The sequence below is a fragment of the Rhinichthys klamathensis genome, unplaced genomic scaffold, assembly GCF_029890125.1.
Source record: "Rhinichthys klamathensis goyatoka isolate OS25496 unplaced genomic scaffold, OSU_Roscu_1.1 h1tg000134l_1, whole genome shotgun sequence".
NCBI classification, from domain to species: domain Eukaryota; kingdom Metazoa; phylum Chordata; class Actinopteri; order Cypriniformes; family Leuciscidae; genus Rhinichthys; species Rhinichthys klamathensis.
The window spans coordinates 1,063,328-1,075,383 of NW_026606669.1; the positions used below are offsets into that span (position 1 = coordinate 1,063,328).

The 12,056-nt window shown below is 37.7% G+C and overlaps 1 protein-coding gene across 4 annotated transcripts in view; it reads right to left on the minus strand.

Moving 5' to 3' along the window:
• Positions 1 to 12,056, minus strand: part of arhgef4 (Rho guanine nucleotide exchange factor (GEF) 4) — an 89,306-nt gene that overhangs the window by 59,364 nt on the left and 17,886 nt on the right. The gene's annotated exons all lie outside the window — the stretch shown is intronic.

The window sequence follows — 12,056 nt, forward strand, 5'->3', positions numbered from 1 at the left end:
TGTTTGTTTTTTTCCTATAGCAGGGGTATACTTAAAGCTGAAGTGTGTAATTTCTGAGCCATAGTGTCACCAAAATTAACTGCAAAAATAATGGTTGTTTGTTTCGTAAACACTACCCTATCTGCCATGGGTTGACCAAGCAGATAGTAGTGCCCCAAACCAATCCTTTTGGATGAGCCGGTTTGGGCAAAAGATGAAACAAATCAACCAATGAATAGCTTACTTATAGCTGCATTAAACTACTTTTAAAGGGATAGTTCACCCAAAAATGAAAATTCTGTCATCATTTACTCACCCTCAAGTTCCATTCAACTGTAAAAAAAAAAAAAAACTGTAAAAAAAAAAAAAAAAAACTGTAACTGTTAAAAAAAAACTGTTAAAAAAAACTGTAACTGTTAAAAAAAAAAAAAAAAAAACTGTAAAAAAAAAACAGTTGTCATTTTTTCACAATAGAGTAGTGGTGAAACAATGCACTCTTTTTCTCGATGCAACTGAAATAAAAAAGCTTTCATTGCATTGAAACCTGACCATACTTTTCTCCAAGATAAAACATTCAATATTGCTATTATGTTTTCTTTATTTGCTTACACCGTTTAAAAGTTTGGGGTCACTAAGATGTTTATATTTTTCAACCTATATTTTGAGCATCATGAACAGTGAGCTTGTTGTGCCTGGTACAGTATTAGCTCTGCTCCCGCGTCTCCTCTCCTCTTCGGGGTGTCCATGGTAAACGTTCTGTTTACAGACTTCGTAATATTTCCACACAAATTACACTTTGGGAAATTATTTCAATGCAATCATTTTGTGTAATAAGTTTGTGTACAAGTCCGGAAAAGTGATCGGCCAAAATAAAACTAAAAACTGTGTTTGGAGCAAAAACTGTCCGGTTCCGATTTATGGCAAATTACTGCTACAATAATACATCCAAAATGGCATGTAAAGTCATGTCAATGTAAAAGTATTTTGGAAAGACAATAGTGGCATTTCAGTGAATCAACCTTTGAAATAGTGTGAGTTCTTGACACAGGGCGCTCTCTGCTGTATACATCTGGAAATGCAAGTGAGGGGCAGTAAAGGACCCATTAGGTAATTGGGAGTGGGATTTTATACTAATATGATGAGGATTTATAGTATACAACTATCAGAATCTAAAAATAAAAATATACATTTTATCTGAAGTCCTGGAAGATATGAGCATGCAACAAATGATTTGGTGGCACTTTACAATAAGGTCTAATTTATTAACATTAGTTAATAATTAACATGACCTAAGAATGAACAATACTTCTACATCATGTATTAATCTTAGTTAATGTTTCTATCAACATTTACTAATACATTATTAAAATCAAAAGTTGTATTTATTAAGTCAATGCACTGTGAACTAACATGAGCAAACAATGAACAGTTATATTTGTATTAACTAATATTAACAAAGGTGAATAAATACTATAACAAATGTATTGCTCATTGTTACTTCATGTAAGTTAATAATGTTAACAAATAAGACCTTATTGTAAAGATTATTTGAAAACAGTTTACAAGAAAAGACCATTCCAGTCTTCCTCTTTCAAAATGTCATGTTTAATTCAATGTGTTACTTGCTGTTGTAATTATTTGTGAAATTCACTATCAATTTCTGAGTAACAAATTGAATCTAGGCTACTTTCTTTTTTTTTTCAGAGTGGCAGATACAAAGACTGACCTAAAAAAAACACTGGCAAGTATTAAGAGTTACAACCAGAATAATCCAAATGATCGTCGGTTGATCAAATGTTTTTTGTTCTATTACTTTATATTGTAGCCTAACAAAGAGCGTCTTTTATTCTCTGTTTTGTCTACGCCATTTTGGCTTGGTTCACAGTCTGCTGTGACCACAAATCACCGCCTGCTGCCCACAACAACGGACAATTCAGCCGAACTCCTCAAGCCCGTCCTCTGTGTCTCCGCCTGTAGTCTCTGCTGTTTCCTGGGTGACGGCAGCCTCCCTCGGGGCTTTTCAGTGTGTCAACTCTCTTTGGGAGGTAGACGGTCGGGGCAGTTGGCGCGGGACCAGTAGCTCTAGTGACCGCTACCCCTCTATCTCTCTCCCTCACACTTTTCTCTCTCTAATTTAGTTTGACACTGTTTTGTCGAAGGCCTTTCCTGAATGAGGCCATTGTGGAACAAAGTGACTGAATGACAGAGCGTCCGTTCTTCGATTTCTTGCACTTCAGCAGATGAAGATTTCCACAGCATGAGCAAGACGACAGGAGTCTGTCACGATGCTTTGTGAGGGCTGAGAAGAGGCTTATGATATTCTCATAATGGATATGAACTCTGTCAAGAGGCTCTCGCAGAGACAAAGGGGTAGGAAGACCGTTTGTCGGGAATCGACACAAAACGCATTATAATTACAAAAGCAGTCGGAGATCACTCACAGCCGCCCCCCACCACGATTCTGACAACTCGGCACAGCTATACATACAAAGGCACTCAAGAAAACACACCGGGCACTGAAATTTACACAACGGCCCGTGCGCGTGTTCCCAAACGGAAGCTGTATGTAAAAAGTCAACATTTATATAAGAAATACAGGCACCGCCTTTAGTTTCTTCAGGAAATTAGCGGACTAATATTGAATTCTTGCAAAGCAATTTTCAGCCTCACAATTTCCACATCCCATTACCCTTTTTAAAGCAGCAGAGGCACAAATCTTTTCTACTTTAAGAACCATTAGATATATTCAATCAACTATTATTATAAATAAAATAAATACAGAAAAATGTAATTAATTGCTTCCCAAATTTTGCGATAAACATCAATAAAACAGCAATCGCACAGTACAACACTAAATACAACATTTTGTTTGATCTTTGGAAGGTTATTGATAACACCTCCTTCCATTAATTCACATTCCAATGTTTTTGCTGTGAGAAATATTAGATGTGATCATCAATAAAGTATACTATCATCTACGAATTAATACTGAATGCAAACTAGGTCGTTTTAAACGCATCAAATATCCGTTTCCCCCTCTTTAAAAAAGATAAATTGATAGAGAGAGGTTAGGCTACATGCACACACCTACATGTTTTGTATATAGTAATTTTATTAGTTACCATTCTACAGTAGCTGCTTTTTTATTTTAGAAACTGTTTATTTCATTTTTATTACAATAAAAATAACTATAACAGGGTCAGAGTTTAAACCTCTTCTTACTGTTCATCTACTGAAAATGGAAAACAGTTACAGGCTCTATGTTGCACCCTGCTGCAGAAAGCCTTATCTTCAGAGGTTCATGTTTTAGAACCTACAAGTTCTGTGACTTCATGCACTTAGTTTCACAGTACATCACAGCAGTCATATAAGGAGGAAACGTATCACTTGCTAGAAATTTTAAAAGACCATGTAGCATGAACATCCTGAGGTGTCCAGGGTCACAAATCCTTGACATGACACGTGTGTTTAACATGACCTTCAAACCTTGTGTGGGTCAATCACATGGCGCGACAACTTGTCTGCTAGGATCGCGTGTTCTCAATTGGGGCATGCGGTGTTTGTGTTTTTATTTCCTGTTAAAAATCTGGTTCCTTAAAAAAATATATCAAAGCAATCCATTTAGGAGTTCATGTCTGAAAGGACTTTCAGTTAATCAGCTGACCTCCGGCAAAACAAAATGTTTTGTCTACGCTGTGATGCCATTTCTTTCATCGGCACAGCCAATGTTTTCAAATGTAAAAGTGGAATTGTGTCTTTTTTTTGGGATAAAATACTTTCTCCTATCTCAGCTCCATGTGCAGAGATGACTATCATTAAGTCATCTGCAGGCTGATGAGTATCCCGGCATGAATTGCCATTGGTTGGAATACTTTTTTGTATGACCAATGGCCAAATGGGGTAGTACAGGGTGACACCTGCATGATTTAAAGTCATTATATTTGCAGTTGCATTTGTTGACGCTGGTGGTTCAGAAATGACACAATTCAGCTCAAGTTGAGCTGATTAAAATCTCATTGATTATCTTAAAGTATATGGTTAAATCTTACAGAGTGAAGCTCACGATGGCCTCATCACATACAGAGCACAGCAGACCACATCATTCATTCAGAGTTCATTCATTCCACCATCTTCCTTTCAAAATCAAACAGTCGATTTCATTGGATTTCCAATTAGATCATGGGCCCTTAATGGATTGGAATATAGGACAGGCTTCTTTGCTTTCTCAAGCTACACTGTCCTACATGACACATCCGTTTTAACTATACTGTATATATGCTTTTAATTGGCCAAATTTACCAAATCAATCAAATACTGATGACCGTGCAGAGATGAGAGACATGAAACTACATCTACATAGCAATTTGATCAATATTACAGTTTATCAGTCATCATAATACAACAATCAACCAAACAGAAAAAAGTATTCCAGGGAGTCGTCTAATATAATGACACATGTGGGGTGACCTCAGATGTTATTAATCCAAGGGAGCTGTCTAGGTGAGGAAAGATGTTAGGGATAGTTCTTGACGTCTGGATTTGCAGAGTCCACGTTCATGAGGCGAGGGACCTCATTCCCAGTGGCCAGACTATAACCCAGCCCATGACAACAGAACCTCCCAGGACATGGAGCGTGAGAAAGGAGCAGGAACAATGCAACAACGCTGCCTATGGCAACTTAAGCACACACACAATTAAGTTGTTGGTGCATATTACACAGTGCTGTCCCGGCAACAGCAGCTCGTTGAGACTGTGAGGGTCAAATCAAAGGCCTCCTATGGAGTGTTCTTCTCAGAGGAACTTCCATTCCCACCTTTAGAGCGCAAACTCTCCGAGATTTAAACTGCCTTCGCTTATTACTACCAACTGTTTGGAGAAGAGAAGGGCAATGGTTTCCAGGACCTGTCAATCAGAGAGCTTGTGAAATTTTTGAAACTGCATTTTTGAAACGGTGAGGAAAATGGCATGGGTTCTGAAAATGAATCATTCACCATAAAATGCAGGAAACCTTGGAAGATCAACACGGACCTCTCAATCATCAGAGTCAGGGATATATTAGACTTACAAATCTGTCTGGCCTGACTTGAAACTGAAAACTGAAAACGAAAATGTTGGGTTGAGTAAAGCATCTGAGATCCTGATATACAAGATATATCTAACAAGCTATACAAGGGATGCACAACATATCAGTACCAAATTGGTATACTGTGTATCACTTGAAATTAACTATTTAACTGTACGTGCTCATTTACCATATCTTTACGTTTAAATTAACTTAACACAATTGTGTCATAAGTGTGACATAACGGTAAAAAAAACCGAAAACCTTACAATATTACATGTATTCTTCAGCAAATCTCAAAATGAATATGGATTTTTATACTGTGATGCCCAAATTCACTCGTAAGATTTATTTTTATTAGGGTTTTTTTCTACATTATAGTATATACACATTTTTAATAGTATATGTTATATAATATATGCTTAATAATATATGCTTAATAATATATGCTTAATAATATAATATAATATAATATAATATAATATAATATAATATAATATAATATAATATAATATAATATAATATAATATAATATAATATAATAGCCATGAGTTATAGAAAATAAATCCTCAAAATTAATCTTGGAACTTCTGTTAACCGATCAAAAAAGCAATGATGTAATTTAATTTAATTTCACTAAAACTGCAAGTTTGCACACCTGACAAAGTCAGAAAGAGAATCACTTATGCATGATTTATAACTTTAAATCTCTCCAATTTCCCTGTTACAGCAGAGAAGTGGGGAAAAAAGCACAGACATGATAAGAATGAAATGAAACAAAGACTCAAAAAGTACACAGGTCATCCTTGAGCTTTTCCAAAACACACTCAGCACTACATACTTCACTTATGAGTACTGATGCTAAATGCAAGTCACTTAATGCACCATGAAACACTTCACAGCAAGATGTACACTCCTGTAACACCCTGTATGCAACAAGACCTGAGCATAAGACTAGTCAGTGTTTTTCCATGTTTATACGACTCAGTGCTGGTTGTTTGCACGAAGCCTAAACATAGCCCAAGATTCTTACTTGAGTCTTCCAAGCTGCATGTTATTCTTGTATTTGTTTTGTTGTATTCCACCAGTTGCGTGATGACGTGACAGTTTGTAAGACCATAATGACACATGGCTCTGAGAGTGTGGAAACAGCAAACAAGCAGTGATTTAGAGGCACAAGTGTTATCAATCCCTCCTCCTAAGAGAATTGAGCACCATACACATGTACTGCACACAACATACGATACCTCCATCATAGCACTATATACTTAAGGATGAAGAATGCATGACAATGCACCTATTACATAATTTATCAATTGATTATAATTACCCCCACTAATGTCTAAATAACTTTGTGAAAGTTTTCTGTTAGCATTACCATTTATCTCAGGTCAGGACCACACCAAAGACAGTTCACTCATATTACTATGAACGGGAGAAACTGCAATGCGCAATGTGACGGAATAAGTTCTGCCTTCTAAATAAACTGGTAAAGTTATAAAGTGTGTTGTGTTCGACTTCATGTAGCAGTGCGCAGACCGATCGCCATTAGCAGTGCATGCTATTCAAATTCTACTTTGACGTAAAATGCTACTAAAATTTGACTTTAACGGAAAATGTATTTTTTTTATGTGCTTGTTGCATCAAATTCAATGTCAGGGCATTATTTATTTATTTGTGTATTATTTATACACTTGACAGACTCTAGCCTATGGCTTATCCAAAACACACCTGTCGATCATATGAATCCTACTAGCCATAACCGCATTAAACCACAACGGCAGAATGTTGTTGAAAGGACACGATCACATTGATGAACCAACTAGCAGGTGCAGGAAGTGCATCTAGCCTCTCTGGAACATTGCGGAGTCCTGTGAAACTCCCACATGTGTTCACTTCTAGGCAGAGGACAGACATATGAGTTTGACCGCTCACTGCTCTATTTGCCCAAAATACTTCTGCTATCATTTACTCACTTAAATCCATATGATGCACTTTATTTGGGCAACACAAAAGGAGAAGTTTTGAAAAATGTTCACCCTGCTCTTTTCCATACACTGAGTGGATGGGGACCAAAATAGGACAATAAAAGCTCCACAGAAGAATCATAAAAGTCCATTCGGCTCATGTAGTAAACTCCAAGTGTTCTGAGGACAGACTGAAAATATTGCTGTACAGCCAGCACAATTCACTTTAATTGTATGAAAACAGCAGCTTGGACATTCCGTCAAAAGACATGATCGTGAGTAAACAAGGACAGAATTTTTATTTTTGAGTGAACTATCCTTTTAACCGCACCAATGTGTTATTCCTCGTTGTGCCGAATCTAAAAATTACAACTTGACAACCCTAGACAACAACTATACGCATACGCATTAAAGAAATCTGAAATGAAACATCCAATACTATGCAGTACTTGACAAAACAAAAACAATCCAAAAACACACACTCTGAGTTCAGCCAGAACTGAGCGACCTCAAACAGAACAAAGGAGGTGAGAGTGAAACCAGATCCTTTATCGGTGTGTTCCCATGCAGAGGAGAAGCTCTGACTCAAGATCAGTTTGCATTGTTGGCATTATCCCACTGCTCCGTTTAAATAAATCTGCTTTGCTGTGAGAGAAACAAAGAGAAGGGAGAAAATGGGGTATCCGTTTCACAAACCCACAAGCCAACAACACCTGCACCAACAGCTCTGAATAACAAGTGCAATTCCTCTAGACAAATGAAGTCCCTGGTGAGCTGGAGGGGTTATTTGAAGTTGATGAAAACCTGTTAGCGCATGTTTTTGCATCTTTATTGTCAGTCTGCATGTGAGGTAGACTGTTGCGTCACAGGAAGGTGAAGGTGCGGTGAGTCGCTAGAAGGGCATGACTTCTTGGAATCTTGGTGCGACCATTGTTACCATGCCAGGAGTGTTAGAAACGGTTTTGGAGAGACGGTGTCAGAAAGATGTGTTATTCTTGTGGAATAAACGAGTCTGACAGACACATTGTTTTCAGAGGATGGCCTCTAGGCTTTCTAGAAAACTTGCGTGTCAGTTATTAAGACCAAATTTTAAAACAAAAATCACATTGCGCAAATAATCTTTACATAAATATTCAAAAGTCTAGTGTGTGTGTAATTATAAGGTGGAAAAATACACTTAGACCAGAAAGATAGGAAAATGACATCATGACAACACTGACTGGTTGATGGCACCACAACAATGCGCACAGTTTCAAGCCCTTCACTAGTAGCAACTACACTAACCTGTTGTGACAACCAGTTTATTTCATGCTTTTAAAGCCTATAGTATACTTCCATTGTTTGCATTCTGCTCTGGCTTGCATGCAGAACGATTTTTGTGTCCCCGCTTAAAAACAACTGTCTTTTAGGTAGTGCGCCGAATGAGTCCATCCGCATTCACTGTCAGTGGAGTGTACTCTGGATGGCTTGCATGCTCGGCTGGGCCCTGTCCCAAATGGCACAATTCATATGCACTTACGGTCTTGTGGACTTACAATGGCCGCCGTGTTTGCACGATCGTGAAGTCTGAGAACACCGTAGGGTGTCTTATTTGTTTTTAGGTTTCAGAAGGGTGCTCACGAGGGTTGATATGTGCCCTTGATGCGCACTTTTGCCTGCAGCATTACGTCACAAAAGTGCAGACTTGTAGGATGACCGCACGTGTTTAGGGTGCCATTTGTAGAAGGCAAAAAATAAAGCATACCTTGATCTTACAAGTCCTCCATAAAGTAGGGGAACTTTTAAATACATTTACTGTCATTATATGAACATTTTATGGCTTCTCAATGGCCGTCAACGGAGAAATATGCTTTTTGCAGTTGATGTAGTTACAATAAAGGCTAAAAGTAAAAAAAAAAAAAGCCTTTTGCTTCAATTACCTGTGAAATTAAACCAAATGTGTTATTATTCAGTTAAGCTGTAAACATGTTGACAGTAAAGGAGTGTATGCTATTGTATTTATTTAATAAGCAGAATGAGAAAAGACATTTTCAAAGTTTTTGAGAATTGTGTACTATAACACATTTGGAAATACGACAAGGTGTGAAATCAAGTTTGTGAAATCATTTGTTACAGGGATAATTCAACCCCAAAAATTTTAATCCTGCCATCAGTTACTAACCATCATGTTGTTCCAAACCTGTATGACTTTTTTTCTCCTCTGTAGAACATAAAAGATAGCTGAAGGATGTTGGTAAGCAAACCGCTTTGGTTACCATTGACTTGTGTGTACAAGCTTTGAAACAACATGAAAGTAAGTAAATAATGACAGAATATTTTTTTTGGGGTGAAATATACGTTTAACATATTTGCGTAGAGAACATTTCAGGCTTAACAGACACAGGATATGACAAAGAAACAAGACAAGAATAAGAAATGGGATTTCTGGAAACCCTCAAAAGTAGCTCTCAAGGTCTGACAACCAATTCCCTGCTTTATTTGTTGGCTGAAATTTCGCAAAGGAGCTGGACACATTTTGTGGATGGACTATGATATCTGTCGTTTAGGCACTGATTGTACTACTGTGCAAGTTCAGATCACAGGGCGGGAATAAGAGGAGAAAGAAAGAGCGAAGGAAATATCTCAAACCACTGGACTATTGGACAAAAGACACATGCTCTGAAACACAAGAAAAAGTGCTGCTCTCACACTTACATAGAGTTGAAAGACAGCCAATAAGAACACAGAGTCAGGGGACCTATGAAAAGCTTGTATAACTCCAGACAGGGGGCCGATAAACTACGGAGGGAAAGCCCAGGAAATTACTTGAATTCTTGACATTAAACCACACTAGCACTGCTATTTACTTTCTAAGGCCATTAGGGTGTAGTGCAGTGGTTCTCAACCGGTTTTGCTTCAGGACTTTCATTGCACATCAAGTATCAACTCAGCACAATTTCAGAACTGTGCATCATACAAAAGCAACAAAAATGTCCATAAAATCGAATATTGAAATGTAATTATAGGCCTAACATGCAGGCTGAATAGGACATTTTGACAGATTAATGATCTCAGCAGTCAATAAGTCACTGAGAGAGAAAAATATATAATGACAATTAAAACGCTGTTGACAAAATATATATAAATATATTACAATATATAAACTGGACACTAATAAATGCTGGGTTGTTTCAACTCATATTTTAGTCAAATATGGACAAATCCAACAGTTGGTTTAAATTTAATTTAATTGTTTTATTTTATTTTAATTAAACAGTTACATTTGTCCATTTTTGACCCAAACATAAGTTGAAACAACCCAGCATTTTTTAAGTGTAAAAAAAAGATTGTTTAATTTAATGTTACTTGCCGCTTCTTTGTAATTATTATGAAGTTTACTTCACAACTCATGAGTGTGAAAATTGTTTCAAAGTAAATCCTACACCAATATTATTCAGTGTAGTTTTGTTCATGTTTTTAAGGATGAGTACATAAGTACATGTCACACAACCTGTCCATGATGTTGTACAAATATACAAATTTAAAAATGCAAACTAATATCGAATTAAAATGAGCACTGAAAGGCCCTGAGAAAGAGGTCAAACGCCATTGCAAGTGTCTAACCAGGACACCAACACCAGGGTTAAGGCTCAAAAGAAGGCTTGGCTGCTGCCATAGGCTTGTGGTCCAGATCGGCAAGGAAGGGCAAGCTTGAGGCGGCCAATCATCCTGTTCGGCTTTCTGTACCCACAAATGAGCTACTAGCTTCTGACTCTAATAAATCTATGTGCAGTGTGTCAAAAAAAAAAAAAAAAAAAAAAGAACTAGCGTGGACCAGAGAAGTGAAAATACTTCAGCCTCAGATCCTGGACGGGAAAGCATCCACCCTGCAATTTTGAGAAAGGGAGAATGTTCGGGCAGCATTGTGGACACTATTTAGTATTCGGCACCAGTGTCCACAGAAGCGGTTTTCCCCTGGGAAAAGAACGTTGACAGTTGGCAAATAAGGGCAGAGGCTTTTGTGAGCAAACTTATGCAAAACCTGACTGTTACTGTAAATCAGGCCCAGTCTGGGACGTTTCTCTGGCTCTGATGGAGTCAGGACTATCCGGGGGCCGAAGGGCTGGCAGGCTGTACAGGGCGAGACCGGAACGTTCCACATTTCTTTTCCTCTGGGACAGATGAAACACATTCATGGCCCCCACACAACACTGACACAACACCACGCCTTGTTTGTTTTTCTGAACCACGATTTTAACACACTTTTATTATTGGCTATGTGCAAAAGGGGGAAAAAATGATATCAATGATAAAAACAACAGCTGTTTCATGAGGGACACTAGCAGCTGCAGAATGCTACTGTACCTGACACAGCAACAATTCCATCGGCATGAGCACAACAGATATTTTCCAGAGCTGTTCATGTCTCACTATCCAGCTGCATCCCAAAGGATACGAGAAAACACAAATGTTGAAACTGGTTCTGTACGAGACATTATAAACATTTATGGTTAAAAGCTGTTCAGCTCTCTTCTGTCTTTCTTTGTTTATAATTCTAACAAGTGCCAGCCATTAGTATTCGGTTTTACTATCAAACTAATGTCATTCATTCAACACTTGTAGTTGTACCTGCTGTGGTCCTAAATCAGTGCTATATAAAAGACTGTTGGTTTATGGATGGATGGTGACCTCTTCTGCTTTGTTTGACAAGCCCTTTAACTCTGAACTCAGCAGGAGTTTAAAATAGCCTGTGACGGGCACAACAGGTTATTCTAAAACTAGGAGGCTCCATCAGGACATCCCAGCAAGAGGTGAACAAGAATCCCTAATTTACTGTTTCAGGCCAACTAATCCAACAGGAAGTCTAGGAAATGAAGGGGAAAACAGCGTCAAGCCAAGGTTAAGTAACAAATCAATATCTTTGAATCTGCTTATTCGATCATTATATTTAGATATTTTGGTGAATTTCATGAAAACTGTCAAGAACATATCCCACATTTAAAAAATGTTTTATGTTGGAATGATTTAATGTTGGAAGATTCCTTATTTCCCCATTTAGCATTATGACC